General features: G+C 45.0%; 1 protein-coding gene across 1 annotated transcript in view; it reads right to left on the bottom strand.

Annotated features, from left to right (window-relative positions):
- The window catches only part of SLC8A1 (solute carrier family 8 member A1), a 288,587-nt gene extending 268,381 nt beyond the window's left edge, over nt 1-20,206 (bottom strand). Inside the window, exon 1 of the mRNA XM_080998667.1 lies at nt 20,044-20,206. The gene's annotated coding sequence lies outside the window, so the exon portion shown is untranslated. The remainder of the gene's footprint in view (nt 1-20,043) is intronic.
- Nucleotides 20,207-21,503: the final 1,297 nt, after the last annotated feature.

The raw sequence follows: 21,503 nt of genomic DNA, 5'->3' as shown, positions 1-21,503 counted from the left end.
CTCTGGGCAGCTCCCAACCGAATATTAAAAACATAATACAGCATTCAACATAAAAAACTTCCTTAAACAGAGCTGCCTTCAGATGTCTTTTAAAAGTAAGATAGTTGCTTACTGCCTTGACATCTGATGGGAGGGCGTTCCACAGGGCAGGCACCACTACCGAGAAGACTCTCTGCCTGGTTCCCTGTAACTTGGCTTCTCGCAGTGAGGGAACCACCAGAAGGCCCTCAGAGGTGGACCTCAGTGTCCGGGCTGAACGACGGGGGTGGAGACGCTCCTTCAGGTATACAGGACCGCGGCTATTTAGGGCTTTAAAGGTCAGCAGCAACACTTTGAATTGTGCCTGGAAACGTACTGGGAGCCAATGAAGATATTTCAGGACCGGGGCCACTCCCAGTCACCAGTCTAGCTGCCACATTCTGGATTAATTGCAGCTTCCAAGTCACCTTCAAAGGTAGCCCCACGTAGTTGGTTTATATTCCTTTTGAAATTTGATTTGCAAATTTGTATCTGTACAAATAAATTAGCATATACAGATCTGATGAAAGTCTGTGTCCTCCATTTTTGGATGACACATTTCCTCCCCTCTGCCCATTTTGATGATGTGCAAGAAGCTATCCTCATACACAGTCTGACCAGCAGACTGATACAAAGCCAGGTTGCATTCCAGTTAAACAAAGCTACCATAAATAGGTAGTGGCTTGGGGTGGGCTTGTGTGCAATCTAACCTGCCTAAACACAGCATGCTGTTAATGTTAACTGCAATAAGTAAATGACACTCCCAATTTTAATTCATGAATATACCATTCAACAAATGACTTCTTGGGAGCCATAATTCAGCCCACCCTGACCTAGGGATGGGTCACTTACAACGAAGCATTGTTACCATTTTATTCTTTGGATGACCAGCTGCAAGGGAAGAAAAAGTTGCGCAAGAGAAGGAATTTTGATCCAAAGGTACAGAAGGCCCCCAGCTGATAGGATAGATATGACCCCTTTCCATTCATCAAATGATTGATCTGATGACTAGGGAGGGTTGATTTTCACCCCCTTCATCAGGTGGTGGGCTGGGTATAGAAATGTAACTCTGGCCATCTCAATGTCATGACTTTTTGTCTCTATCAAAATTGGTGGGGGCAGAAAAAATTGCTTGTGGGGGATGAATCAAGTCCTCAGGTTGGGGTTAGCCACTTCTGCCCCGGGGGCAAAAATTATGAGCTCCCTTTCCAACAAAAATGTATATGGTGTTACCCACAATTTACTTCTTGACTAGAGCAATAGCATCTTGCTTGGAATTTGAGTATCACACAGCCTTGCTGGTGTGCACAGAATTTAGGTATTTAGGGGGATGGGATGAGCTGTGCTGGTGAAAAAATGTACCAGTTGGTGACATTAACATGCAAAAAGCATGCAGTCTCATTTGTAAGGAAATGATATATATTTGAAATAAATGTCACCAGACAGCGTGGAAGTGGCTCACTTAGTTGGCTACTTCTCTTCCACACTATCTGAATCTCTCGTTCACTTGCATATGGAGGGAATCAGAACACTACTCAACAAGTTGTCTGGGGCAAGTAACTTATCTGTCATTCTTACCCATCCCAAAAGGTTGCCGGGAAGTTAAAATGCTGCTTTGAGTTCTCTGAAGGAGGGGAAGAGGATACAAAACAAGTAGATAAAACACGAGTACATGCTGCACTCTGTCAAAGGACAAATAGCTCAAAATGGGAACACTCATCCCTCAGTCATGGGTAGCCTTTCCCTGATTTGACCCATAGCTTTCACACATTCAAAAGTACTACATGCCCAGTAGAATTTGTATTTCTTTTTATTTGAACAGCAAACATCATATACTATGGCTTCAGATGCAGCGGCTTAAAACACAGCAAGGTTGTTTCTTCTCTGCCGCATTTCAAGGTGCATTCTTACATTGCTGTACATGCCAGGATGTGTGTCTTCAGCTGATGAGCATCACCTGTTTGGCTTCCCTGTTTGTTCCTTCCCAATTCCTATTTATGTCCTGTGCACATGCACAATGGCTGTCTCACATGTACATACCTGTGGCTTACGTTCTTTGATCAGTAAGGGTTAAGGGCAAGCACAACAAACAGCAGCGTTTCTCCAGAAACTATGGGATGCAGATGGATCGGGGCTAACATCATGTGTGCTCAGCTTCAAACGCCGGCAGTGGGATTGTGCTGGAGCCAGAGCAAATGGTTATGTGTACACAGCGTTCACTGTGAATTTCTTCTGAAACTTCTGTAGCGCAGAAGGGGGCCATAGGCAGCAGTAGATTGCATGTTTGGCATACAAAACCCCACCTTCTATTCCTGGCATCTTCAGCTAAAATAATAAAGGGCATTCAAGGGCTAGGAAAGGGATCTCCATCAGAGACCATGGATTGCTGGTGGTGCTCAGAGCAGACAAGATTGGCTAGAGCAGCGGTTCTCAACCTGTGGGTCCCCAGATGTTGTTGGACTACAACTCCCATCATCCCTGAGCTCTGACCTTGCTAACTAGGGATGATGGGAGTTGTAGTCCAACAACATCTGGGGACCCACAGGTTGAGAACCGCTGGGCTAGAGGGACTCATGGTCCTGCTTAGTACTAAGGAGCTTCATCTTTCTCCCTCATTGTCAAGAGTTGTTTGTGGCTCTGGGGCAAGCACAGGTCCAAAGTCAGAGTGGGTGTACAGGGGATGTGACAACTTTCTTCAGATCTCAAGCACAGGAAGTCAGAAGATCTGCACTAAGGCAATACTGAGCTGAATAAGGTCTTGTAACAAGTTGATGATTCCTTTTCTTCTGGTTCATTGTAGCATAGCCTTGTAAATAAGCCAGCCAAAATTACAAGCCCACCATGGAGGAACAGAACTTCTTCTCGGTATTGGAATGCCCTCCCCAGAGATTTCCAAGGTGATAATCTTTACGGAGCCAGGGGAAGATATTTTTATTCTCGCAGACCTTTGAATTTCAGTTTGGATTTTAAATCTGGGCACAAATGGCTTTCTCTGTGCTTTTTCATAGGTTGGATTTCTTTTTATAGCAATTTTACTCTGGTCAGGTGTTATGCTGGTTCTATGTTCCTATGAAATTTGTGCTGAGATGGTTTTATAGTTTGTATTGCATTTGTATACTTCACTAATTTTTTGAAAACCATCCAGAGGACTTGGGTTGGTTGTCGGCTTGGAAATGGCACCAGATTAACCAACAAGCAAACCATTAATGCTTCTTAGGCTGCTGTGGACTGGGAGAAGAGGGAGGGAGAGTTCCTTCCCTCTTGCATTATTAGCCTGCTGATTTCTGTGCTGACCCCAGAGGAGGGACAGAGCACTCTGGTCCCCTTCTACAATCCCACTTATTTGCCAACATGGGATTCCTTATCATCTATTGCTCCACTAAGCATAGTGGACATCTCTTTCTCATGTACTTGAAAGCACATGGTCTTTTATAACTGTTATGTACTGAAGTTCTCGCCCTGAGCCAGCAGGGAGATACTGTAGATAGTTTTCACTCAGGTCCACATATGCAAATAAGGGATTGAAAGTGACGTTCAGTGATTGGATAGTTACAGAAAATGGTTACTGTTGCATTGTAGTGGAGCTCTAAATAAGCAGGCTGGCTGAACCCTTCAGTTTAGTTCTGTTCTGGCCTGTGAATAAACAAGAGCTGTTTGAAGAATCGCTGTGTCGTCTGATATGTTCACCCACAACTTAACAGTAACAATTGTAAAGAATACAATCCCCTTCTCCTGGTACGCACCAGTCATATAACTCCTGGGTAACTTGCACATTTGGGACCCCTCCACACCCCCCTTTTATTCTGCATTCATGATAATCTGTGCTCATGGTGGTAATGGGGCAATTATACATTCTCAATACTATTCGCACTTACTCAAGTTTCAGGGTTGACATACTGCGTTGTTTCCACTCAATGCATGCATGGCCTGTAACTTTCTGCTGAAATCCTGTTTTTTGTTTGTTTTTTAATATCACAAATGTTCTAGGTTTTGGTCCCACTTTAGTTGCCCTGTACAGTGGTACCTCTGGTTACGTACTTAATTCGTTCTGGAGGTCCGTTCTTAACCTGAAACTGTTCTTAACCTGAAGCACGACTTTAGCTAATGGGGCCTCCTGCTGCTGCCGCTGTGCCGCAGGAGCCCGATTTCTGTTCTTATCCTGAAGCAAAGTTATTAACCTGAAGCACTATTTCTGGGTTAGCGGAGTGTGTAACCTGAAGCATATGTAACCTGAAGCGTATGTAACCCGAGGTACCACTGTAGTGCAAGAGTGCATCTCCAGATAGCAATAATGTGGCCTCATTGAGGAAGTATCACAGAACAGACAAGTAAAAGGGAATGATGTGCGGATGCTATTATTGCATGAACGACATATTGCAGAATATGCCTGCAAAAAACGGGGACCCTTCCTTGCTTACGCCCATGTCCCAAGCTACAAGGATGGTGATGAGGATAGCCTACCTGGCAGGCTTGTTGTATGTTCGAAGGGAAGAAAGAAAATAAATAAACGAAAAGCCACTTTGTATCACTGAAATGCTATTTAAACGATTTATTATAAGTTTCACTTTACATCAAGCAACATAATACATGAGGAGTGTAATGGCACTTTTCATATTTAATAAATAAGAACATCAGTGCATTTTAAAGCTGTCTGCTGCTGTCAACTGAAATTTCCTGCCTGCCCCCATGAAAGCAGAACCCCCTGGAGTCTTGCTGCAAAATGTAGGTCAGGCTCACCTCAGAGTACTCCAAGCCTTGTTCATAGCTAATGCAGCTTTTGCAAAATTAAAGAGAAATGACAGGCAAGAAGTTCTTGGTAAGTGGCACAGACGGGGACTACTACAGCAGCGGGTATATCTGGTAACCATTAAACCAAACTGATAATAAAGTAGTATAGAAAGCATGGGGAAATGAGTAAATAGATTTTTAAGCTTGTGCGCCAATGCAGCAACACCTTAGGGGTATGGGGCTCCCTCGTCTGAAGTGTGTTGTCCATTCCTTTCAATACCAGAAGCAGATCCGAGTTTGTCTCCAATTGCACCATGGACTTGCTCCTGCCAAAGAAATGAGTGGGACAACTCATGTCTCCACACAGAACACTTATTTCACCATCAATGCCTGCTGGTATCTGCACTATACCCTACCCTCCAATATTTCTCCACAGAAAATAGGGACATCCTATTCCATACCCTCCAACATTTCTCCAATGAAAATAGAGACATCTTAAGGAAAAGTGGGACATTCCAGGATCAAATCGGAAACTGGGACGACTTCTGTAAATCCAGGACTGTACCTGGAAAATAGGGACACTTGGAGGGTCTGCTATACATTTAAAGCAGTTTCATACCACTTTAAACCGTTGTGGCTTCCCAGTAAGAAACTGTAGCTTGTTAAGGGTTCAGAGAGTTGTTAAAGGTAAAGGGACCCCTGACCATTAGGTCCAGTCATGACCGACTCTGGGGTTGCGGCGCTCATCTCGCTTTACTGGCTGAGGGAGCCGGCGTACAGCTTCCGGGTCATGTGGCCAGCATGACTAAGCCGCTTCTGGCGAACCAGAGCAGCGTACGGAAACGCTGTTTACCTTCCCGCCGGAGTGGTACCTATTTAGCTACTTGCACTTTGACGTGCTTTTGAACTGCTAGGTTGACAGGAGCAGGGACCGAGCAACGGGAGCTCACCCCGTCGCAGGGATTCGAACCACCGACCTTCTGATCGGCAAGTCCTAGGCTCTGTGGTTTAACCCACAGTGCCACCCGCGTCCCCTGAGAGTTGTTAGGAGTCCACTATTTCCCTCACGGAGCAACAGTTCCCAGAGTTCCCTTGGAAGAGAAACTGACTGTTAAAGCATGAACTGTAGCTCTGTGAGGGAACTAGGAGTTTCCTGACAACTCTCAGCACCCTCAGCAAGCTACAATTCCCACAATCCTTTGGGAGAAACTATGGCTGTTCAAAGTGGTTTGATATTGCTTCTCAATATGTCACCACAAGATAAAAGCCAAGTAGGAGCAGCTTGCCACCCGTGGTGGTTAGAACAACACTTCAGTGACACAGCCAAATGGGTGGAGACCGACTGTGTGGGCCTTTCTCATCAAACGGGCCTCCTCTTCTCTTGACAGGGTGCCAGTTTTGTGGTCAGGGGTGTGGCCTGGTAAGAGCCACATGGGCGGCCTAGATAGGTTCACTACCCCAGCTTTAAAGAAACAATTGGAAGGTAAAAAATGAATGTGCATTGATTTGGTTGAGTATGCTTATCATGGAGAGCTTGCCTTCAGAGTCATTTACCTTTTCAAAAGCACAGCACCAGCCCATGGGGTCTATTTGTTACCTAGGGCATTCCTAGTGCCTAGTATTCCAATTTTACGGCAGCACAAGTTTTCGTTGCATCATCCGATTGCTTCTAAGCAACGATCGTTCCATCCACGTGAAGTGGATGTATGAACAGTTCAGAAATGATCTATTGTTCGCTGAAGTTATATTAACAGTACTTTGATCCTGTATTGAGTGCTAAGAACAAATACAAGGATTTCCGTGTATTGACCTTCCTGGGTCAATAGCAGTGTGGGATAGCTTGGGTGAGAAAACGTGCCAATCTCTCTCTCTCCCCCCCCCCCCCGTCTTTCTGCATTACTTGCTTTGCCCTCACAGAACATTTCCCTTCTGGCTCCCAGCCATTTCAAACCGAGATGTCACCTATCTCCCGTCTCATGGTACAACACTTGCTCATGGATCTTAATTACAAGTGCTCTGTTCTCACCGCAGGGTTAATGATGGTTTTCGAGGGGTGTCGGGTGAGTTAAGTCATTTCCATTTCAAAAAGTGAGAAGTTACTGACCGCAGGCAGCTGTATGGAAACACCCTGCTTGCAATTCTCTTGAGCCAAGAAATTTCACGGAATGTATATTGCAGCATCTAGTAGTTTGACAGTCGACCGCTTTGACATGAAAAGGAAAATAAGCCAAACGCCTTGGCTAGCAGGCCTGTAATCATGCAAGTGGCTTCTTTTGACTTATTTGTGATCTGTGTAGGAAAGTGACTAATAAATGTTTTAAATAAAACATTCAAATGCTAAATTCAGGTAGGTAGCCGTGTTGGTCTGACATAGTCGAAATAAATTTAAAAAATTCAAAAATTGTCCAGTAGCACTTTAGAGACCAACTAAATTTGTATTGGGTACAGTGGTATCTCGAGTTAAAAACTTAATTCATTCTGGAGGTCTGTTCTTAACCTGAAACTGTTCTTAACCTGAGGTACCACTTTAGCTAATGGGGCCTCCCGCCGCTGCCGTGCAATTTCTGTTCTCATCCTGAAGCAAAGTTCTTAACCCGAGGTACTATTTCTGGGTTAGCGGAGTCTGTAACCTGAAGCGTCTGTAACCTGAGGTACCACTGTATAAGCTTTCGTGTGCACGCACACTTCTTCAGATACACTGAAACAGAAGTCACCAGACCCTTATATCATGTTTCAGTGTATCTGAGGAAGTGTGCATGCACACAAAAGCTTATACTGTACCGAACAAAACTTAGTTGGTCCTCTAAGGTGCTGCTGGACAATTTTTTTAAATTTTTTAATTTATTCAAATGCTAAGTGTTATTAGTGTTGCTATTATTAATAATAAAATATAGTAATAATGAACCCCTGATCTGAGTGTGGATCCTTGGGTAGCAAGAATCAACTCTGTTGACAAATGTACCCAAGAAGTGTTGTACGATTTCTCCGGCCATTCACTGATTTTTAAATGGCTATTTCTTTCTCTGCCTTCTTATTTTCTCCCCCTCTTTGTTTTCTCGTTGTTGTTTTTGATAACCCTAATTATATAATATCTTGATCAGAAATTTTTCTTATTTGCTCATTTTCCGGACTGAGATTACATAAATGCACACGTTGTCAAATTGTTATATTGTTAAAATTGAATAAAAATTATTTTTTTAAAGGAAAAACAACAACACCCAAAACCACTTGGAGGAGGTTTCAGGAGGTCTGAGGGAACCCCAACATTTGCAGAAGTAAAAAATCCACAATGGGAGAAGAAGAAGAAGAGTTTGGATTTGATATCCCGCCTTTCACTCCCTTTAAGGAGTCTCAAAGAGGCTAACATTCTCCTTTCCCTTCCTCCCCCACAGCAAACACTCTGTGAGGTGAGTGAGGCTGAGAGACTTCAGAGAAGTGTGACTGGCCCAAGGTCACCCAGCAGCTGCATGTGGAGGAGCGGGGAAGCGAACCCAGTTCCCCAGATTACGAGACCACCACTCTTAACCACTACACCACACTGGCTCTCAGGGGAACCTTCCCTGAAAACAGCCCAGTGGGGTGAAGCAGGCCCACTGAGCATGGAATGATGGGACTATACTAAAGGAGAGACCATAAGAACTGAAAGAAGTGGTGAATGGAAAGGAAGAGGACATGGTTTATTGGCTGGTGCCCTGAGCAGGAGTACTGCATGCTGCAACGTTTTGTTGCAAGCCCCACTTGCTGCCGCAGCAGAAATATTAGTAGCAGTAATACAGTAATATCTAGATGCTTTTCTGTAGACCCTCGGCAGAAACAGGAGAGGAGGAGCAGCCAGAAACAACTGCAGGTCAGGCAAAACTTTTGCCATCTCTTTCTGCTTTGATTTCCTGCTCTTCCCACTGATTCACAGCAGCTTGCTTTGACTTCTGGGTGGAGTGGGGAGTGAAAAACAAAAAGGCAAAGAAAGAAACAGAAAGTCAGGTTGACATGGCTGACTCTTCCGGACTACGGATTACTGGGCAGGGAGGGGAGTGTCAGGGTTCAAGTTTTTATTTTCCATTGCTGGTTAGTATGCAGGAATTGAAGTAGTAGCAGTTTTATCTGTTTAGCTATAAGCCATCCCTTTTTTTTGGGGGGGGGGGGAGAGTTGAGCCACAAATTTGACTCTTAATTTCCCGGCAAGCAATACAAACAGAGAAACACGCCAACTAACATGATTTTCCTTGTCCAACTGAAATATACTTGGAGTCAAGTGTGAATTTTATGCTCCTTATTCAGCTCGTGGTAGCAATGAATGATACTTTCCCCAAAACGTCTAGCTATATATACATTATTTACACAAAGGGCCCTGCAGGTTGGCTAATTCCAGGCTGCTCCTGTAGACCAATCAGGTTGTGGATTCACTTCCTCCAGAAGCCTGATTGGCTGCTTCTGCAGGCCAATCAGGTTGCGGATTCACTTCTACCTGGAGCTGGATTGGGTGGCTCCTGCGGACCAATAAGACTGCTGCATTCTGGATCCTATTGTTCTAGGATTCAGCTCAGTACATAACACCGACAATGAAAAGCGCACAAACTCACTTGATGTCACTAGTGGGAGATATAGTTTAATATTTCTATATTGTATGGAATGCTAATGTTTATGCGTCGTCATCCCCCCCCCTTTGTATTCCATTTCTAATGTATATATGTAAATAATGTTCTACAACACAAGTTGCTTGGTAGAATGAGAGACTGAGATTGGTAAACCCCATCAAACTCAGGCTTACTGGTACTAATTAGACAGGTATAGGCAGCGCTTTTTTTCCTTAAAAGAAAAATGTTTAGGGGTACTCTCATTTTCCTACTCATATTGAAATACTGCCTCTCAATGAGGCCAAACGTAGATTCACAAAATGTTTAGGGGTATGCGTACCCCTGCGTCCCCTCCAGAAAAAAAGCACTGGGTATAGGATTATGCTGCCGTTTATTTTATTTTCCTAACCCCTCGCATGCCGTTGCCAAAGGCGAGTCAGATAGCAAGCCACCTAACTAAACTGCATGCAGCAGATCAATATCCTCACCTAACAGCTTCAAGTAGCTTTAATTATGCTGAGTGCTTGATGAACAAGTATCACTTCTTCCTCCAAACTGGCCTTGTGAAGAGTGGGAAATAGAGTTCACAGTTGTGTGTATTGCAGCAACAGTAAACAATATGCTGAGTAGAACCGTCTTGCAAACAAGGCGTAAGAAACTAGCTCTTCTTATGCATCTGCAGAGAACAGACTTTCCTATAGAAGCACACACTGGGCAGTTTATATATCTCCAATTGCAATACTTACTAGGTGCAGAATCCACTTTCTCATCACACCACAGATGGATAGGTCCTTAGCTAGTTAAATATAGTGCTGTATAATCAATACCATTCAATTATAGGTATGCACATTTGGTATATATTAAGGGTTGAAGTCAAGTGTTGGACAAGTGGAATGCAGCGGCGTTGCAATGGGGTGGTGGTGGTGCACTCCCGGTGCTACGTCTGTGGGGGTGACAAGAAGGCGCCCCGCAGCGGTGGCGCAGCCAGTGCGCCTCCGCAGCTGCATGTGGCGCATCCTCCGTTCGTGGCTGCAGCTGCGAGCAGAGGATCCCGGTGTCGGCGGCAAACCACTATGTACAGCACATGTGCAGCTCTGTACACATGCGCTGTACATAGCAGTTTGCTGGCGCCGCCGCTCCAGCTTGGGAATGTGGCCTCTCGGAATAATGGCATTGCTCCAAGTGAGTCTCCACCTTCTCCCATTATGCGTCATCACTATGGGTGCTAAGATGTGCCCTCTGTCTCTGAGCTCTCTGCTCTCCTACTTTCAATGCCCGCTGGGTTCTGGGAGGAGGGGTCTGGAGTGCTTTCTAAAGACGCTGAGTTTGTCAGCTGTCTCTTCTTCTTCTTCTTCTTCTTCTTCTTCTTCTTCTTCTTCTTCTTCTTCCTCCTCCTCCTCCTCCTCCTCCTCCTCCTCCACCTCCTCCTCACCCATTAGTTCCCAGTTTTCCCCCTCATCTGCTTCTGAGTTGTGACCTTTCTCCCTGTTGTAATTCTGGCTCCTTCTTCTCTGGAAGGGTCAGGCTGGGGAGGCGGTCTCCACCATTCCTCCTCTGCTCAGTCCCTGACACATGGACTGATTGGACACAGAGGAATGGTGGGAAGAACCAGCTGGGGAATAACTAAGGGAAGAAGGCTCAGAGCCTGGGGAGTGGTGGTGGGACCAGAATGAGTAGTCAGATGGAGAACACTGGGAAGAGGGGGTGTTGGAAGCTGAGGAGGTAACAGGGCTTAGTGAGATGGGAGAGTCCGTGGCAGAGAGAAGAACAGAATCAGAGGCAGAAGCAGAAGCTGAAGCAGTCAGGTGAGAGGAGAGAGGTTAAGAGCCAGGGAGGTGTCAGGCTGGTGAAGAGTCACAGGTGTCTCCCTCTCCACTGGAACCAGATCCCCTCCCCCCTGTCTTCCAGAACCAGAAGAGGCATGAAAAGGGAGAGCTCGGATTCACACAGGCCCAGTCTCCAATTGCTTGGGGGAACCCCAGTGGGGAGGGGACTTAGCTGGCTGTGGGGAGGCAGGGGCTTTCAGCCTCAGCACCTGATCCATGGGGCAAGACCTACTGCTGTGCAAATTAGGCCTGACATTCCACCAAGTCTGTGCAGATAATGTTCTTGCTGATAAAGGGTCAACTCCAACTTGCGCGGTGTGTTTTATTGCAGGTTCGTTCCTGTCACCAGTCCATCTAGTTCAGTATTGTACACAGGGTCTGGAGGCCAGAGTCTTTGCCAGTCACATCTGGAGATGTGGTCTGAACCTGGGGACTGTTTGCAAGCAGAGCCTGTGATCGACCACTGAACCTCAGCTCTTCCCAAACACCAGCAATTGTGTGATTGACCTACTTTGCATTGTTTCAGGTGACTGGTGAAGTCCTGATTTTTTGAAAAGGCCTTTGGTTGAATGGTCTTTTGCTGGTTCGGTTTAGTGTTTAGACAGCTGTTCTGTACTTCCATTTCCCCCCTCCTGTGTGGGTATGAAAATTGATTTTCGTTGTTCATGTTTATATTTTGATTTTGCGATTCGGTTTAATTTGGGGGTGGCTGTCTGTTTTTATACTTCGGATCTGTTGGCTGTCTTGCATTCCTTTGGGAATATAGGCAGGGCAGAATGTTTTTTTTTAAAAATAAAATAAAATAAATGTGGTCCTTGTAGCTGGGGTCTACTGTTTTACTTGGATTCATTGGCTTAAGGTAAAATTAATTAATATGCCAGCAGGCAGATCTCTCCTTCAGTCTACAAATGTTGACAGTGACATATGTACAAAGATCCATTGGAGTTTACGATAAGAATTTTCTGCCGCTTGGCTTTACTGAGGCATGGGAAAGCACACAGGGAAGGTAAATGCCAGAAACTAAATCTATGTTTATATTTCTGATAGGAAGCAGATTCTCTCTTGTGAGAGCTTGAATACGGCATGTGGTTTTCATCTGAATGCTATTACCGATGGCACCCACAGAAGCAGCAAACTGCATTGTTCTGGAAATCAAAGGGAAGGGAACCTCACTGACTATACTGGAAGATGAGCATAGAATTTATAGTTATAAATTGCAGAGTTGGAAGGAACTCTGGGGGTCATCTAGTCCAACCCCCTGCAATGCAGGGATCTTAACTAAGGCGTCTGTTATAGATGACTATCCAAACTCTGCTTCAAAACATCCGATGAAGGAGAGTCCACAGCCTCCCGAAGGAGGCCATACTGTTGAATGGTTCTTAACATCTGAAAGTTCTTACTGATGTTTAGTTGAAATCTCCTTTATTGTAACTTAAAGCCATTGGTTCGGGTCTTACATGCTGGAGCAGAAGAAAACAAGCTTGTTCCATGTTCCAGTGTGGTGTAGTAATTAGGAGCAACGGACTCGTAATCTGGGGAACCGGGTTCGCGTCCCCGCTCCTCCACATGCAGCTGCTGGGTGACCTTGGGCTAGTCACACTTCTCTGAAGTCTCTCAGCCTCACTCACCTCACAGAGTGTTTGTTGTGGGGAAGGAAGGGAAAGGAGAATGTTAGCCGCTTTGAGACTCCTTCGGGTAGTGATAAAGGGGGCTATCAAATCCAAACTCTTCTTCTTCTTCCATGTGACAGCCCTTGAGATATCTGAATAAATCTCCTCTTTCCCATGTTAAAAGTACCCAACTCTCTCAACCGTTCCTCATAAGTCTTGGTTTCCAGACCCTTGATCATCTTGGTTACTCTCCTCTGCACCTGTTTCCTGTCACCCAGAATTTGACAGAATACTCCAGGTGTGGTCTGACCAAGGCAGAAGAGAGTGGTACTATTACTTCTCTTGAGCAGGACACTATACCATATTTTCCCGTGTATAACATGCCCCCGTGTATAAGACGCCCCCTATTTTCGGGGACTCCAAATTAAGAAAATGGGGGGAGATTGCGAAGAGTTGTTAAGCTTTTTTTTGGGGGGGGGGGGTTGCCGAAAATCGCTCACCCACCAGACAACCGCAGACAATATCACACGTTGCCAAAGCCACCAATCGTCTGACAGGTCGCCACCAGCAGCCGTCAATCGCCCGCTGCAGCGGCAGCCAATCGATAACAGCCCTTGCCACAGCCACAAATCACCTGCCCGAGTGCCGATGACTATCTCCTGCTTGCGGCAGCAACCAATCGCCTGTCCCCACAGTGCGCTATCCGTGTATAAGACAACTCCCGATTTTTAACATATATATATATATTTAAAATCCTCGTCTTATACACGGAAAAATATGGTACTTCCGTTTCATTAGCTTTTTTTGCTGCAGCATCATACTGTGGACTCATGTTAAGCGTGTGGTCCACTAAAACCCCTAAATTCTTTTCACATGTACTACTGGCAGGCCAGGAGGTGCCCCCCATTTTAAATTTGTGCAGCTGGTTCTTCCTGCTCAAGTGCAGAACCTTACATTTGTTGCCCCTGGTTGTATACCGAAGGGGTAGATAACGAAGTAGAAGGGGGCTCGTGCCTCTTTAATAGTTGGTCCCTCTTCTGTACAACTATTAAAGGAGCACGAGCCCCATCCAGTTTTGCATCTGCCCCCCCCTAAGTTGCACATGCAGATATTTCACCTCAGCATGTCTTTGGCAGTACTTCTATCCATTATACCTATAAGAAATTGCCATTTCCAGTCTGTCGGAGAAGACATGCAGGTGCTGGTGTTTTTTTTTTCATTGCCGGTAGGGATGGAAGGATCTGTCAGTTTCAGCTCTCTAGGCTTCTAATTTTCCCAGTCTTAAATTCAGTTCTCCATATTTCTGCAGCCATATGCATTTTTTTAAAAAAAATCTGTCATAAAAATACTTTGGCTAATATGCAGTTCCTCCTAATACTTGGCCATTATGTGTGTTATTTTGACTCATATATATTCATACTTCTGTGCACTTTCTCCATTTATATATGCATCTTTCTGTTTCCTCCTTCCAGAAGCATGCCAAGCCAGCTTCGTTATCAGGCCTGGAGATGGTGATGCAGTATAAAGAAAAGGACAGCCTTGGGTGGGGGGCATCTGAGGTGAGGGGGTCAAAGTGCTAGAGAAGGAACAGAGTTCTCCCACAACCTCCTTTGGCTGGAGAAGGTTGCACTTTTCAAGTGCTTTTACAGCTCCATGTCCAAGTACCAGCTTTGGCTGACATTGGAGAAACAGCAGAAATAATAATAATAATAATAAGAAGAAGAAGAAGAAGAAGAAGAAGAAGAAGAAGAAGAAAAAGAAGTTGTTTCCCCAGCCACTCTGGGCGGCTCCCAATCGAGTATTAAAAACAATACAGCATTAAATATTAAAAACTTCCCTAAACAAGCATACGCAAAAAGCAGCGTTTCCAAAGAAAGAAACGATAACTTCCTAGAAAGGCCATAAGTGGTATGGAGTGATGTCACCTGTGATTAATTCCCTAAGTTCAGGAGATTTCCTCATTCCTTGGGCAAAGCACACACTCTCGGTGAGGCTGAGTCACATCACATGGAAGGAATCTCAAACGCTGGCAAGATATGAATTAGCTGCAAAGGAAAAGGCTCCCGAAATAACAAGGAGTAACTTGACTATGTCGTGGGTGCTGGAAGAAGCCATAGATGGCCTCCTCTTAATCACTCATTGGGGCAATGTGGATCAGTCTACAGGGGTAGCCAATGCAGTGCCCTTCCGATGTTATTGGACTACAACTCCCATCAGCCCCAGCCAACATGGTTGCATAAGGCGTTCGAAAACCAACTTTGAGCTCCTCTCTCTGGGTGCTTCCAGTTAATGGGCTGCTCGTGCAGGCAAGCAGCACCCACCTGATTTTGTCATTGTCGAAATGCTGTCCCACACTTCTGATTTGGAACAGCAGCCCATGCCAGTTTCTTGTTCGCCGACAGCCTCCTGCTACACCCCTTGCTACATGCTCCTGACGGTGCTCCGATATTCTGTTTTATTTTGGGCAAGATGGCTGCTGAGGGCATAGCAAAACAATACAGCTGCCATTGCACACATGGAATACAGTGGTACCTCAGGTTACATATGCTTCAGGTTACATTTGCTTCAGGTTACAGACTCCTCTAACCCAGAAATATTACCTCGGGTTAAGAACTTTGCTTCAGGATGAGAACAGAAATCATGCTCTAGCGGCGCGGCAGCAGCGGGAGGCCCCATTAGCTAAAGTGGTGCTTCAGGTTAAGAACAGTTTCAGGTTCAGAACGGACCTCCGGAACGAATTAAGTACTTAACCTGAGGTACCACTGTAACACAAAATTAGAGAAAGAGCAAAGTCCTCACTGCTCCCTCTGGGATTGGCCCCCCCGCCCCCTACCTCACACAAAGAGGTTGTCGCTGTCTAGTAACAAAGAGGAGTGGTACCAGGAAATAATAAACAAGGGGGTCACCCCACTCTTTCTCACATGTACACACATACTCATCACACACACACAGAGACTGCAGACACACATGCTTCTTTCTCTCTCACACATACCACATAGACTCATACACTTCACGCATCTCTCCTTTCCCCTCTTCCCAAGTATATCCTCTTTTTCACAGACCACACATACCATGGCAATCTCCCTGCCGTCTCTCCCCTCACCCTCTGAGCAGCGGCTCAGTTATTGAGAGATCAGGTGAGCAGCACAGACAGTCCACAAGTGAGACTAAATAATATCTTGGTTGTGATAGATTGGAATGTGAAATAGATAATTTCTGATGACCCTGGATCTCCCTGCCTAGCAAACTTTACCTTCCTTGCCCTTCCACCAGCCAATTAAGGCTTCCTACTTTAGGCAGGCGTTTGGCCTGCCGAATTGTTGAACATTTTTTATGTCCTTGAAATATTAGCCGTTGCCTCTCATATCCTCTTACAGCTTTAGTTTGAAGCTTTCCTGTACTTTATTGTTTTAATGGTTGTTCCAGGGGAACTTGGACATTTTAAAAGAGAGGTGGGGTATAAACATGGGCGCAGCCAGGATTTATGGTGGGGCAGGGTTCATGTTAAGGGGGTAGAACCTCAGTTCGTTAAGTATTTTTATTGATTTACTCGATTTAGGGGGGACAGCTGTCCCCCCTGCTCCCCTTGGCTATGCCCATGGGCATAAAGCCCCCCCCCCAAATAAGCAAACATTTGATCTTCTCAAAGACATCCAAATACTTAGAGGTATACAGTCTGCCAATATTTCTCCTTATAACAGCTGTTACAAAACAGTAAACTAGATCTATACTTTGGAACCATACCGTTGAAACCGTCCATATTGTCATAACCACCCATATTGTCATAGCAGCTCCAGCTCAAGATGGTTTGCTGCCCTGAGGTGGGAATGTAAATAAAACCCACCTCCAAAGTCAAAATACATTCAGTGACCATGGCAGAAAATGCCACAAGTGCATTTCCTCATCCCTGCCAGTAAAAAACACAATATTAAGTTAAGTAACAATTTGTTGCCCTTTCATGACACCTAAAATCTGCTGCCTGAGGCAGCCACCTCCCTCTGCCTAATGATAGGACTGGCATTCAGTTTTAGCAGTTTTCAATAAGTATTTGAGGAGGCCCTCTCACTCTAGGGGACATGGGTGGCACTGTGGGTTAAACCACAGAGCCTAGGACTTGCTGATCAGAAGGTCAGTGTTTCTAATCCCCAAGACGGGGTGAGCTCCCGTTGCTCGGTCCCAGCTCCTGCCAACCTAGCAGTTTGAAAACACGTCAAAGTGCAAGTAGATAAATAGGTACCGCTCTGGCGGGAAGGTAAACGGTGTTTCCGTGCGCTGCTCTGGTTCGCCAGAAACGGCTTAGTCATGCTAGCCACATGACTCGGAAGCTGTACGGCGGCTCCCTCGGCCAATAAAGCGAGATGAGAGCCGCAACCCCAGAGCCGGTCACGATTGGACCTAATGGTCAGGGGTCCCTTTACCTTTACCTCTCACTCTAGTCTGGCCTTCCCAAACCTGGTGCCATCCAGATTTTTTGGACTACAACTCCAACCAGGTCCAGCTAGGCTGGTTGTGCTGATGCAAGTTGTAGTCTGAAACATCTTGAGGACACTGGGTTGGGGATCTAGATTAGTATGTCTTCTCAAGGTATTCGGTGTTTCATCATGATCTTTACTTGCACTCACACTGGTATCGCTCATGTCTTCCTTTATTTTGACTTTAGCTTACTGAGAGGTCAAGTAAGTTGAAAAAAGTTTTATCCACAGTTTGACGCTGTGTATGAAGCTTGTACCTTTCATAAATCTCATTCATCCATGGCATCGTGGAGCCATTGAGTTATCAAGTTCATTCCGACTGAGGCCGGCAGTTAAATAATGAGACAGTTTCATTGCTTGCATTGTTCAGAAATATTGCCTCCTTTTGGACCTCTTCCTGCTGGCTTTCCTAAGCAAACCAAACTCCTGCATGATATACTCATAGTCGTTAGCAGCATTCGGAGTTAAGTTTACATTTCTAGGTACATTTGGCTTCGCCATCATTCAGAAATTGTCACCTTCACTTAACTGGCCTGGCTTGCACGTAATGGTAAGCCTGAGTTAAACAAACGGCATTCAAATTGAGTGTAAACATGAGTCTCGAAGGGATATGTGAAATAGGTAGTTTAAATATATGCCTGCGATTTAGGGATGCTTAAAAGAAATGGTTCAAGCAAGGGGAAACATATACATGAAGATGTTTTGCAGAAAAATACCTGTCAGAGCTTCACACGTATTTCTTAGGTTTACTGCAAATGTGTTCAGTATTAAATATTCATGCAACTAAATGACACAGTTCTGTTGCAGATAATTCAGAGGGAATTTGGAAAACAGTATTAGGCAAAAGGTCACACAGGAAGCCTGCTTTATACCTCAAATAGAAACCTGGATCTGAGAGCCGATTCAGAGGCACTGTAGATGACTGTTACAGGACTGTAGTGCTTTGGAGTGTTGAACTAGAACAGGGATCAGCAAACCTTTTCAGCAGGGGGCCGGTCCACTGTCCCTCAGACCTTGTGGGGGGCCGGACTATATTTTGAAAAAAAATATGAACAAATTTCTATGCCCCACAAATAACCCAGAGATGCATTTTAAATAAAAGCACATATTCTACTCATGTAAAAACACCAGGCAGGCCCCACAAATAACCCAGAGATGCATTTTAAATAAAAGGACACATTCTACTCATGTCAAAACAGGCTGATTCCTGGACCCTCTGCAGGCCGGATTTAGAAGCGATTGGGCCGGATCTGGCCCCCGGGCCTTGGTTTGCCTACCCATGAACTAGAACCTGGTGCAGCAGGCTTCGAATCCCCACTCAGCTATGAAGCTCATTGGGTGACCTTGAGCTCCCAAACCTTCAGAGCTGATTTTGAGGACATGCGGGGCTGGAGAGGAAGAGGAAGTTCAACTGCACACATAGAAGTCCCTTATGGCACACAAACTTTGAAAAAACACCCCCCTCCTTTATAATATATTTAAATGATTAGTTGAATAAATATATATATGTTCCAACCATTCAGAAACTGTAATAGTTTGGAGCATTAGAAACTCATCCCCAAAAATTTAAAAATGGAAACAGAAACTTGAGGGACAAAACAGGACAATCTCTCATGTCTGCTGTAAAGGGAAAGAAATTTAGAAAGGAACTTATGACTGGTCCCCCACCTCTACAGTAGATATTCCCAAAAGGAATCGGTTTTCCTAATTTCCCCACATGGTTTTGTATGCCCATGTCCAAAATCGTGAGGAACCCGAGCTGCCTCTTGCATGCAGATTTAACCTTTTCAAAAGTTGGAAGCTTATACCCATGCAAACACAACTTTTGTCAAAGGTAACTTACTTCCAAAGATTTAAAACACAAACTACTTGCTGTAACTTTGATTTTTAAAGGGCAGGTATTCTGTGGAATAATGATTATATATTAGCTTGACTGATGCCCCTATCCTTTCAGTCTAGCAGCATAGGGCTTGGCTTTAGGGAGAACCATTCCCCAAGATGCCCACACTCCCGAAATCTTCCCTTCCATCAGAGACGGGGAACTTGTGGCCCTCCAGATGTTGGCAGAGTACAACTCCCATCCCCCTCGATCCCCCTCCATGCTGGCTGGGGCTGAGTCCAGCAACATCTGGAGGGCAGCAAGCCCTCCCCTACTCTTGCCTCGGATGGAAAAAGCAACAGTGGGGTGTGTGCTGCCGCTTTGAAGAGACCGAGTCTTTCACAACATGCCACTGTCAATTAAAGATCTTTGAGCAGGATGCAATCAACTGATCTGCGCTTAAAAAAATGGGCCCTGGATTGCCAAAAGAAACACCGTTGTTTACGAAAAGCTCTTCCTACAATCCGTGGCTCAGCAGCGCACAGCATTCAGGCGGACACGCCGCCAAACATGAAAGCAACACACATTCTGCACCTCCAGATGCTCACATTTGTGCGCAGTAAACACACAGATGCACGAAAAGGCGACACAATGGCAGGCTTATGCATTGTGTATGCACTGACGAGTTCAAACGAGACGATTCACAAATCCCAACAAAGAGGAACCCGTTATATGAATACTATTCTGCATATCTCTCCCCCCCCTCTAAGTTTTGCTGCTTTCCTAGTTCCTCCATGGGAAAGTTCTCTGCCTCTTGGGTAAGCAGCACTGCTCCATGCCATTCCTTCAGGGATCTCCGCCAAATCCTCTTTCTCTCTCTCTCTTACGAAACGCATGAAAAGCCTCTAGTGCAAATGCTGCTCTTCTGGGAATTCCTCACAGAAAGTCATGCAAACAAGCCGTTTTCTCCTCCCCAACCCCCACGCCTGCACTTACCGCCTGTCAAGTCTCGGTACCTCTGTTTCGGGCTGTGTGGAGCGAGAACTTCATATGATAGCTCCTCTGCATTTACCAGAAAGAAAGAAGTTTGGATGCTTGTCCTTTAAGTGTCTCTAAACATGGTTTGCATAGCTGGATAGCGGCTTATCTCTGCTTTTCTGCTTTCGCTTCCATACATGGATCTGTTCCCAACAGTAACTCCAAGCTGTCGAAAAGAAGCTATCTGGCAGCTTTAGGCTTCATCCGACACGTAAACGATATATATATAATTTTAAAAAGTGCTAACCCTTTCTCTCCGTCACCTTTTGCAACCTTTAGCCCGTGCCACAAAGCCTCCCCCTTTTGCCTTTACCCCCTTCCCAAATCAACTGGAAGACAACATATTCCTTTTTGTGGCTTGCTGGAACAAATCATTTGAGACTAGTATATGCAACCATGAAAAATTGATGCTTAGGCTCGCACTGTGCTTAAAATGGCTTCAATCTCTAGTGTATCTCCCGACCGTTTGGCTGCTTCTTTTCAAAATATTTGTACAGTAATCGTCAAGACCCACTAAGTATACATGGAAAAGAAATACACCCCCCCCACACACAAATCCCTTCCCTTTCAAAAGGTTCCCAGCGGTTCGTCTCTAAGAATACCTTTCCCCCCACTTTAAAAAGGAATACTTTCCTTAGAGGTCAAGGGTTTTGTTTGTTAGGTCTCTTGGAATGGTTTCAAGACAATATACATCATGTCTGCAAGGATGGGAGGTTAAGAGTCGCATTTTTGTGGAGAGGCAAGAAACACAGAAGGGAAGGGGAGCCAAGACAATCCTGGTTTAAGAGGAGGCGCAGCTGCTGTCATTACTACTGGGCTAGGAAGGGGCAAAATCTGTCAATTTTGGTTTCTCTCGCTTTCTCACTTTCCCATTCTTCACTTCATTTCTCTACATATCTGCATCAGCTTGCACGTTTTTAAGTCCTCATGAAAATTCATTAGCATTTGGGGACATATTTCTCACAATATACATATGTTTGCCATTTTGCTGAATGTATATATTTTTGCAAAGCGGTGCTCCCTGGTATAATGGATCTGCCTACGTTTTTTTTTTTTAAAATGTGCATTTTCCACACACTTTACCTTAGTGCATTTATTCTCACACACATTACTTGGCTGGAGAATGGCCCTGCAAAATTCAGAGAAGTGCGAATTGTGGTACGGTCACCTTGCATATTGTTTCAGGAAGTGCAAATGTGGTACAGTCACCTCTAAACATGAACTCAATTGAATTCTTGCCCCATTCCTGTACAGAACTCATGCCTGCCAGTTTAGCAACCCAACCCCATTTCACGGGGTCCCTATCTCAAAGACTATGATAATTTAACAATACAAAGGAAAGCTTTACATGTAAAGGCATTTGAAACAGCAGACAGACAAAGGGGATCACCACAAACCAACAAGGAATAAGGGGAGGC

The sequence above is a fragment of the Podarcis pityusensis genome (genome assembly GCF_964106645.2).
Source record: "Podarcis pityusensis genome assembly, chromosome: 3".
NCBI classification, from domain to species: Eukaryota; Metazoa; Chordata; class Lepidosauria; order Squamata; family Lacertidae; genus Podarcis; species Podarcis pityusensis.
This window is presented reverse-complemented; position numbering and strand designations above follow the sequence as displayed.